Here is a 12,101-nt window from a genome sequence, read left to right on the forward strand (position 1 = left end):
GTGTGGCAAGAGCCAATGAATGGGATCTAGTACACATTTGTTAAAATGTGAATGAAATGGGATAGATTGCAGACCCTACATAATCATATGCACTCATGTCCACCAGGCCAGGTCCTGGATAAAACAGCCAACTGTTGACTTTATCTGTTTCCATTGATGTATAACACTTTCTTTATTATTAAATAGTACTTTCAACTTGAACAATTTCACTTACCTATTTATATGAAAGGTTATACTTTGCACTATTACGTAACAAATGTGTACTAGCCCAGAAACAGGACCTCATGGGCATGGTACTAGCATATCTTGCTATGAAATGCATTATACCGAAGTGAAATTTTATAGGTGAGTTATGCCATGCTGCCATATGGCGGCTTTGGTCATTATTGAGTGTTTTAAAACATTGACTAACATTTCATGATTACCATTTGACAACTGATAGCCAGAGAAGGCATTTAATCCTTGACTTTAAGTAATTCATCTTATCCATAGAGGAATACCTACCCTTATCAATTGATGCTCCAAACGTATCCCAAAATTCTTGCCATCTTAGTACGGATGCAAGAATCTAGAGTTTACAGGAACTTCAGGAGAAGGCTTTGACCAGATACTAGATAGAGTGAGTGGGCTGCAAGCAATCTATATACTTCTTCTTGTACTTGTGTCACTCTTTGCGCTAAACCTTCAGCTTGTGAGTATTTCAATTCCATAGCATTCCAAACCCTCAGCTTGTGAGCATTTCTTCTCTGTCTCTTTCTTCCTTACTTTATATTGCTTATCAGTTGTTTTGCTTTCTCCATCTCAAGTGTATTCTGAAACTGATTGGCTGCTTCTGTGCCTTTGGTCTGTAACCAGAAGAAACTGCGCATGCATGGTTTTCACTAACTTATTATTCACTGTTTCCAATCTCATCACAAAACTGATAATGTAGTCACGTGCATGTCATAGTAGCTAATTATAGTTGTGGGTTCTAAACTACAATTTGCAAATTATCACTCTACCAAAGGCTTCTGTTGATATCATACAGTACATTAGCAGTGATCATGGTGGTTTGGGATTCCTTGCACAACAATATCACCCAAAATTAGTCCCACCTTTAGTTTGCTAACCAGTATTGTTTAGGCATAGCCAAATCTGTAAACATATTCAGAGCAACCCTAAACCTTTGAAATTTCTATAAAATTCTAAAGTTTTCTATTTAGCAGAATTTTATGCTGATCGACTGACTAACTTACTAATTTTCTCTGACTAACTTACTAATTTTCTCTGACTAACTAATCGACTGACTAACTGATGCCTCCAGCCAAGCATAACTCCATAATGGATAAGGCTACTGGCTTGATTTCTTCACTGTTCAACATTGCTTTGTCCCATGATGTGCATTTGGACCAACCGGAGTATGTACAAAAGAATTATACACATCTTTTTTCCTCCCAGTTATAGGTCTTTTCGCTGACAACACAAGGTGTCAATTCGTGATAGCACAATACAACTTCCCTGTGGCTGTGTTATATCATGCTTTTTGTCTGTATTTTCTGCAGCAACTGGATCAATTGCAGACACGCTTCTCATACTGTTCTTCATTCAGTAAACAAACAAGCAGAAGGAAAAATTAGGAAGGGATTAGTACTAGTAATAGCATGGGTAGCAGTGAAATTTGGGATAAATATCACGAGTGTTGTATTGGAAATGGGGATAAATTTCACGAGGCGAAGCCGAGTGAAATTTACCATTTCCAATACAACAAGAGTGGTATTTATCCCAAATTTCACTGCTACCCATGCTATTCCCAGTTAATACCATACTCGCTGCATATGCGCATGCTGTGCATTAGCGTTGCCATGTACGCAATTTGTCACTATGTACTAAACACGCGTCGACACTAATTGGCGCTACATTGTTAACATAAATTCTAGCCAATGAAATTGCAATTACAACTTTTTCACTGCTGTCAGTGAAATACGGGATAAATTTCACTGCTACTATTGAGACTTTTGTACGGGCAGTGAAACAGGTATGGTATTAGTATAGGTAATCACACATATTTGAGTGCAATTATGGAATCATTGTAAAAGTAATAGTAGTCAAAATTGCACGAGGCAAACCCAAGTGCTATTGCAAAAAAATTATTTTCAAATTGCACGAAAATGTGTGTGATTGCCGAGGGGTCCGTCACTAGCGAAATCATCGACGATATTCGGAATATGGGCATTGTATTCCATGATATTCCATATTCCTGCATATTTCAGATTATATTTCAAATATTCGCGATATTCTTGCATATTCCATAATTCAATTGGATTCCTCAATATTCCTGAATATTCCTCTACATTCCATACATGTATTATTTATTTAGGCTACTGGTTCATATCAAATGAAGTGCTTTTCACACAGTTGGGACGATTACGCCGAGGATTACGCAGTACGAGCAATGATGGTTAGCCGGCATGTTGCAATGGAGCCATGCAGCGAGGAGCGGGCCATTTTATATAGACTCAATCAGTAACTGAGCTGGCCAAGACGAATGTAAGTATAACCCCTCCAGCCAAAACAACTGCTTACCAACAGAGCTACAGCTACTTTCCGCGAACCATCAAGCAGTGGAATAACCTTGAGGAGAACAAGAAGTTTGATATAATTGACGCCCGCCGCAGATAATTAAATGATGTAATTTTATATCACGTGATAAGAACAATATACAAAAATACACGTACATATACGGAAATATGATTTGAATATATTCCATATTCCATATTTCAGTTCTGATGTTCGACGATATTCCTGCCAGTGACGGACCCCTCGGTGATTGCCTACTAATCATAGTGACCACTCTTCATGCTAATTAGTTACTAAGCAACAAAAATTCAAAAAATAACCTCTGCAAATAGCTAATCACACTTAACACCCATTGTTATTGCACCAAAGTGATATTTGTCTTAGCAACAGTTACTGTTGCGAACCCTTAAATGCGCATGAAACTTTTGGGGAATGCGTGCTTACACATTTCATGCATACATGGCAACATTAGGTGGGGTAGTTCAACTTCTTTAGCCTAAAACTCCATATTGATCAAAAGTCTATTCGCTGGGCTATTGGGGAAAGTTAAATAAACACTGTAACAGTGGAGACTCACTTGTTGTGAAGCAAAGAACAATGGGGATTAGTGTTATCCATCAATCAAGCTTCTCGCCATGTGTTTAACTTCGATTGTGGGTTTAATCACATGAGCTTTGTATGGCCTAACGCGAAATGTAATGGTGAAGCGAACAAACTTTATTGGAAGTCGATTGGAACAACCGCCATCAAGTTAAGGGTAATTTTATAAAGGTATATAAAAGTTTTGCATGTTTATTTAACGGAAAGTCAATTGCACAGTGAGTTCTGGCATCATGCTTTAGCACAAAAGTGAAAGCCCTAGGTATCATTGTAACGCTTATTACATTACGAGTAGAATGAAATAAATTGCGTAGCCATAGGAGGTATGCTTCAAAAGTTATAGCATTTTGTTTACAACCATGCCTATTTGCCTATAATATATAGGCTTATGTGCGTTTAAGGGTTGCTAAACAACAACAAAAGCAACCATACTGTTGCTATGTAACAGGGAATGGTAACATCAGTTGTAGATGGAATTCCAGGTTATAAGTGCAATTACAAAAACAAACCATGTGATTTGGGATTAATTGCATTCTCTACTATTGGAACAAACATATACGGCAAAACTAAATCACTATGTGATTAGGGATGAAAGAACAAAAAAGTTGTGAAACTATATAAGCTGAATATTTTGCTCCTTTCCACTAGCACAAAGTGTTTAACTAGTAGAGTATCTGGCTAGTGTTCAAGAAGTCGTGGGTTAAAATCAATCTGGTAATTTTTAGTCACTATTGATCTTATACATTATATATTTGGACATACATCTTAAAGCTGAATGTTTAGCTCATAGTTACTTGACATCCAAAACTCATCTTCTATTGTTGATGTAAATTGATTCCTACTTTTACAGCAATTGAAGGTACTGATATAGAGAAAATTTACTCAGTCAACCAGGATGATAGTACTGTTTAGTAAAGCTCCCCCTAAAGCAATGGGTGGCACCAAAAATTCTGCATCTAAAAACCATCATAGAAATATGATACGAGATAACATCAAACACAACGTTAAAAACAAGAAAACACAGGCAGCTACAGCTGAATATTGATTTATCATCAAAACCTGAATTTTGGTCTGCCAGCTTGCAGTTGCAAGGCTAGAGGCCAAACAAAGCAGTGCATGTGCATTAGTTTATGCCACAATACCAAACTCAGATGTGCCTTTTGTGACTCTGATAAAAATTTACTCTCTTGCCATTCATTTTATCTTCTATTGACGTTCATGCCAAAAAACCTTACCAAGGCATTGATATTCCATACTGACACTCTAGAAGGAGCGTATTTATATGCCAAGATATTATTTGAGGCATTTAACGGACCGTTGTATAGCTAATAGTATTGGGTAAGAGTTAAGCTGGGCTTATAAAATGATTGTAATGGACCACAGCTCCTTAAATGATCAGAACATGCCACCCGCTTCTATTAATCAGTGCTAAGGTCATGCTGTTTGGTGATCTATATACCGAGGTATTTGTACCACTTCCCTTACTGTGTAGATGAGTAGTGAGATTGAGATACTTTAATACAGTAGTCACAGCAACACATGTTAAGTAGGGATCCCTCCCAAAAATGACACGCACCACCCAAAATGCCACCTTTGAAATCAGAAACAACTTACACAATGAAAATCACCTTTATTAGACCATCTAACATCAAAAACAAGAAAACACTTAGAGACAGCTGGATATAGAATTTTGAAATATCACCGACACTTGAATTTTCATCTGCCTGCCTGCCTGCCTGCCTGACCACAGTTGCAAATCTGGTGGCCAAAGGAAGCAGTGTACAGCCACCACTTATGCTACAGTAACAAACTCACCAGTGGGATGTGCCTTTTGGGTTCTGATAAGTGTGTGCCCTCTGTGCCTTGTCTTTCCTTTTATCCTCAATCAGGCTACTCTTTTTTCTTCTCCCATGTAATGAAATAATATTGAGACATTAATTTTTCCTATCAACACTCTCCTTGAGCAGCACATTTAGATGCCGCAAATTTATTGAAGTGCTTACGCTCGGCAGATACCTATTAATGCGATCTTGGTTGATTAACAACAATCAAGTGCCAAGACCACCACGCCTCTTAACAATTCAGCATGATAAAACACCTCATTATTATTGGTCTAGCTGTATTCATAATGCTAGCACAATGCAATGAAATGGTGACACACACCCTGGTAGGTGAAAGGCTAATTCAAAATACTCTAATACAGTAGTCACAGTAATAGAACAGTCACACGTGTATAGTTGCATGCTATAACAAAGGGCAAACTAGTAAAATTATTAATATAAAAGTAACGTAGGGATCCAAGCAATAAAAGGTAGTGAAACAAGAGATGAATGATGGTATTACAGCATAGCTCGGTGGAAAAATCCCTACATTGGCATGTTATAACAATCAATCCCAATGTAGAGACTTACCCACCAAGCTATGCTATGCTGTAATACCACAATCCACCTCTTGTTTCACTACTTTTCATTGCTTGGACCTTTACTTTATTTATAAATTAATTTTATAGCTGTGCTTACCGTACACGGATATTTTCACAGTATATAATTTTCATGGATTTCATGGTTAACACAGCAACTGTGAAAATAAAACTTCATAATGTGCAATGACTTTGACAATGAACTATCAGTAGCTGCATTCATGGACTACCATATATATGGAATCCCCCAGTCAGAGAGATGGTGAATTGTGAGATGAAAACACCCTATTGTGGTAGGCCAGTAGTGCTTCAAAACCTCGACATAGCTGGTGCTTGAGATTGCTTTCAGCTCTCATCAACTGCGACACGCTACTTTGCAAAGTGTCTTTTCCAGGACTAGCTAGATGTGCTGGTTTAAAGTTATGAATTAAATCCATCTTGTAGTCAGTGTAACATTGAGTTCAAATACAAGACAACTCTGCACCCAATAAAATTGAGGTACGTGACGTAAAAATAAAATCATGAACAATCCAGTATTGGCATGGAACTGAAAATAAAATTGGGTTTTGGTTTGCAACTCGTGAAATAGTTATATTGCAAAAATTTCTGCACATACAGTAGTTAATAAAGTAGTTCAATAAAAAGTTTTCATGTAGCACTCCAGCAATAAAAAGTAGTAAAATAAAGAGATGATGGTCACTATGAGGGAATATACTTACTTGGTATAGGGAAAGAAAATGCGATTTTCACATCTATGTAGCTCTGTGACCCCTGATCCGATTGGAACCAAATTTGCTACAGAGGTGCCAGCCAGGTAGGGAAGTCTACATACCAAATTTGAAGAAAATCGCTCCAGACAGTTCCGAGATACAAGTGACCAAAATTTTGTTTTAATTTCTTGGTTTTTTTCTTCTTCATTTTGCACACTTTACAAAATCCGCCATAGAACACGAATGTGTGCTCCAATCTGGCTGAAATTTGGCACACTTAAAGGGCTCATTAAGGTGGATCTCAGTATCAACTTTGGTAGAAATCTGATGAATATTCATGGAGTTATGACTGATTATTCGTGTAAAATAAAGTCGAAGGTCTGTCACACCCACAGGGTAAACCCCTAGAAGGAATGAGCTGAAAATCGCTATGTAGATGGAGTAACCATTGTAGGAGCGCCTTTTTGTGGTTTGAAAAGATTTGAGATAAAGATACGACACAAAACCCAACCTGTGTCACAGTTATGCGATCTATTTTTATGAATAAAAAACTATTAGTTTTCATGCCTACCAGGAAAACCGCTTAGAGCAATGAGCTGAAAATCGGTATATATAACAGTATAGCATCAAAGAAATCTGATGATTTCTGGATATAGTGTGCACTCCTATTAGGTGTGCAATATCTCAAGTTAACGAGATACACGCACTGTAGCAGTGTGTACGTCTCGTTAAGGCAGTGTTTAACGAGATATGCGCACTGTAGCAGTGAGTATAAAGGGAATGATTCACGGAAGAAAACATGCACGAATTTTGCGATTTTAGGTGCATTCGCAAATGTTTTCCTACAATTAAAAAAGTTCTTTTATTGGGCCAGTTGATGCAGCATTCATGTAATGAGAGCATAAACGGGTAGCTACTCACTAAACTGCTATATATGCGTGATGGTACAGCCAGTGAGGCACAGGACCATGGCGTGTGATTCAAACAGACAGATGCAAACTTCAGTGACAGTGGAAAAATCAGTGCTACTAAATGGGGCAAATATAATTGCAGCCCAGCAATTTTCACTGTGCTGGAATGGCATGTCTTAGCCTTGGTTTTAGTACCGCCCCCAAGGCTATAGGTGTGCCTATCGTCCGCACTCATTAGCATGAATACTTACTTCTCCAGCAAAACAGCAATCATGCATGGCTACTAGTATGCATAGTATGCAACATGTCAGAGTCAGCCATATAGTCGAGCGTTCCCTATTCATAGAAAAAAAGATTAATTCATTGTGGGCGCGTGCCCAATTACTTTAAGCAATGAATCGCGAACGCTTTCTCGCGAACGGGGAAACAGATCATTCACGAATGTTTTCGTCCGTAAATCATTCCTGCTATACAGTATCTCATTAAGGCAGTGCGTATATCTTGTTAACATTTTGAGTCAGTGCAATATGTGGTATATATGCACTGGCTTTCCTTTGATCTGAGGTGTGAAAGTGGTACATTATAATATATATAATTATACACACAGAGGAGAGTATCCTACTCTCATATACCCCTGTAGAAGACGTATCAAGAAGTTATGGCGTAATGACAAGATGTTGTGGTTCGTGACGTACAAGCAGCCGTAAAAGTGCAAGAATTGTTAGCACTATGTCACACTCATGACGCTCAGAATAACTGTATTTGCAAATGGCCTAGCAAGAAACTCCTACAAAACAGACTTAACCCGTGAAGGAACGATTGTAGTTTGGTGAGAAATGTTTAGAGCTGGAGTTAATTTGGTTGCTAGCACTGTTGTTAGGCACGTGTTCAATCGATACCATGTTCAACTAATTACATCATTAATTATACAAAGAAAATGGGCGAACTCAGAAAAGCTACATCATAACTTCATGATATGCCCTTCTACAGGGGTATATGAGAGTAGAATACTCTCCTCAGTATATATATATCTAATCCAAAACAGCCAAGCTGTAAAAAAAGTGTGCGGCCCTCAGAAAGGCTATGGTGAAAAAAGATGTGAAATCCAAGGTGGTGGCCAAGAAATGGCTGTGATGGTAGGTTAATGGTAAAAATTTTAATAACGACAATTCAGGTGAATTTTTGTGCCGCTTCACAAAATTGACCTGAATTGTCATTATTAAAATTTTTACCATTAACCTACCATCACAGCCATTTCTTGGCCGCCACCTTGGATTTCACATCTTTTTTCACCATAGCCTTTCTGAGGGCCGCACACTTTTTTAACAGCTTGGCTGTTTTGGATTAGATTTCATTTCTTTTTGTATTTGTATACCCCAAAGCCGGCCTATGGCCAGCTTTGGGACTTTTTTAACCTATGTTTTATTTCTTTACTACAGGAAGAAGAAAAGATGAAGTACATGTACTTTAAATATTTTATCTGTAAATGTACAAATTATATATATAATACATATGTGACCGGATTTGCGAAAAGGGGCCTTCCACACACATCCAATTTGCCAACTTTGACAATTGATAACTTCAGATTGAAGAGAGCTATTGCCTTGAAATTTGGGCAGTGGTGATTTCTTTGCAGCTGAACTCTCTACAAGGTAATTTCTTCTAGCTGATCTCTCTACAGGGAGATTTGTTTGTAGCTGAACTATCTACAAGGTAACTTCTTCTAGCTGATCTCTCTACAGGGTGATTTGTTTGCAGCTGAATTCTGTACAGGTGATTTGTTTGCAGCTGAGCTCTTTACAGAATGGTTTCTTTGTAGCTGAACTCTCTACAAGGTAACTTCTTCTAACTGAACTCTCTACAGGGAGATTTGTTTGCAGCTGAACTCTCTTCATGATGGTTTCTTTGTAGCTGAACTCTCTAAAAGGTAACTTCTTCTAACTGATCTTTCTACAGGGAAATTTGTTTGTGGCTGCATTTTCTACAGGGTGATTTCTTTGCAGCTGAACTCTCTACATGGTGGTTTCTTTGTAGCTGAAATCTCTACAAGGTAACTTCTTCTAGCTGATCTCTCTACAGTGTGATTTGTTTGTAGCTGAACGATCTACAAGGTAACTACTTCTAGCTGATCTCTCTACAGGGTGATTTGTTTGTAGCTGAATTATGTACAGGTGATTTGTTTGCAGCTGAGCTCTTTACAGAATGGTTTCGTAGCTGAACTCTCTAAAAGGTAACTTCTTCTAACTGATCTTTCTACAGGGCAATTTGTTTGTGGCTGAATTTTCTACAGGGTGATTTCTTTGCAGCTGAACTCTCTACTTGGTAGTTTCTTTGTAGCTGAACTATGTACAAGATAATTTCTTCTAGCTGACCTCTCTACAGGGTGATTTGTTTGTAGCTGAATTCTGTACAGGTGATTTGTTTGCAGCTGAGCTCTAAACAGAATGGTTTGTTTGTAGCTGAACTCTCTACAAGGTAACTTTTCTAGCTGATGTCTCTACAAGGTGACTAGTTTGTAGCTGAACTCTCTACACGGTGGTTTCTTTGTAACTGAACTTTCTACAAGGTGACTTCTTCTAGCTGATCTAACACAGGGTGATTTGTTTGTAGCTGAACTCTCTACAAGGTAACTTCTTCTAGCTGATCTCTCTACAGGGAGATTTGTTTGTAGCTGAACTCTCTAAATGATGGTTTCTTTGTAGTTGAACTCTCTACAAATTAACTTCTTCTAGCTGATCTCTCTACATGGTGATTTGTTTGTAGCTGAATTTTGTATAGGTGATTTGTTTGCAGCTGAGCTCTTTAAATAATGGTTTCTTTGTAGCTGAACTCTCTCAAGGTAACTTCTTCTAGCTGATGTCTTTACAGGGTCACTAGTTTGTAGCTGAATTCTCTGCATGGTGGTTTCTTTGTAACTGAACTCTCTACAAGGTAACTTTTTCTAGCTCATCTTTCTACAGGGTGATTTATTTGTAGCTGAATTCTGTACAGGTGATTTGTTTGCAGCTGAGCTCTTTAAAGAATGGTTTCTTTGTAGCTGAACTCTCTACAAGGTAACTTCTTCTAGCTGATGTCTCTACAAGGTGACTAGTTTGTAGCTGAGCTCTGTACATGGTGGTTTCTTTGTAACTGAACTCTCTACAAGGTGACCTCTTCTAGCTGATCTTTCTACACGGTGATTTGTTTGAAGCTGAACTCTCTACAAGGTAACTTCTTCTAGCTGATCTCTCTACAAGGAGATTTGTTTGTAGCTGAACTCTCTACATGATGGTTTCTTTGTAGCTGAACTCTCTGCAAGGTAACTTCTTCTATTGATCTCTCCACAGGGCGATTTGTTTGTAGCTGAACTCTCTACATGGTGGTTTCTTTGTAGCTGAACTCTACAAGGTGATTTTTTCTAGTTGAACTATCTCTTTCCATAGTTGCATGAACTCCCTACAAGGTAACTTCTTCTAGCTGATCTCTCTACAGGGTGACTTGTGTGTAGCTGATCTCTATACAGTTTTCTTATTTCTAGCTGATCTCTTGAATTCTCTTCAGGGTGACAGCTCTATTAGGATGACTGCTCTATTAGAGTATCTCGATCTCGCACTTGCTGCACCAAGTTGGATTTCGTGTTATAACTCCGTGGCTTTAAGTCTGATTCTTCTACACCATTGATGAGCCTTTCTAAGATGATTACTCCATCTGTACAACGATTTTCAAAGCATTACCCCAAGCGGTTTATCTGGTAGGCATGGCAAGCAGTCGTTTTTTTTATTAGCTAATCTCGATTGCATAATTGTTACATACTGTTGGTTTTTTCGTTGTATCTTCCTGTTTTTTAGCTCGATTTCTTTCAAACCACAAAAGGTTTGAGGTTCAATAGTTAACCTATTCACCCACCGATTTTCAGCTTCTTCCCATACGCGGTTTACCCTGTAGGCATGACAACATATTGGTGTTATTATTCGTGAATAATCGCTCATAACTCTTTGCCTGTTTATCGTATTCCAGCCAAAGTTGGTACCGAGATGCGCCTTTATATCCTCCTTCTGTGTGCCAAATTTCAAGGCAATCGGATATGGCGTTCGAGTTTTATAGCAGTTTTTGTAAGTGTGCGACAAGAAAAAGAAAAATAAGAAGAAAAAAAAAACGAAGAAACTGAGCCAATTTTTGAAGTCGCATATCTCGGGAACGCGCAAAGCGATTTCGCTCAAATTTGGAATGTGGAGTGCTGCAGTTGGAGGGCATGTCCACAGCAAAAATCGTCTTGTTTCATAAAGGAAGCACAGAGCTACGGAGGTGCGAAAATTGCGTTTTCTTTCTTCCAGTCAATATACTCACGGGTGTTACGCGCCGGCTTCTTGGGCCGCACGACACACTACCGTGTGTCTTGATATATATATATTATGAACTCTTGCTAATAATCTATATATGTGACCCAGTCTGACAAAACCGGGCTTATCGCCTATTTAAAAGTATCGAGAAATGCCGGTTTTAAGTATTTAGTGTGTTGTAGCTCGCCAATGGTTGAAGCTATTTGTACCAAATTTTCACACGTTTTACACCAATTCCTTACCTTCCAGAGCATCCACTGTGCAAGTAGCCAACAACTAAGTTTCCTGCCATTTTAGATAGTTTTTAAACCGAGGTTGACTGTATCAGGCGAGCTGCAGATTGGGTGGGAGGGGGGGCCCTGGAAGGTGGGCAAGATGGTGTTCAAAAATTGAATAGGAAGGCCAAGGGATGAATTAGGCCAAGTTTTGAGCCAACGAGGTCTCACAACTGGCTAGAATGAAAGGAAACCCACAGCAGAGGTACTTATTCAACACCACAGAGCTGTACAGCCACACACAGTCATTCCCAGGCTGACCAGAGCTCCATTAAGGTCCCACACCACACGTACGGATCGCCACTGGGCTT

Source organism: Dysidea avara, chromosome 14, assembly GCF_963678975.1.
Source record: "Dysidea avara chromosome 14, odDysAvar1.4, whole genome shotgun sequence".
NCBI lineage: Eukaryota > Metazoa > Porifera > Demospongiae > Dictyoceratida > Dysideidae > Dysidea > Dysidea avara.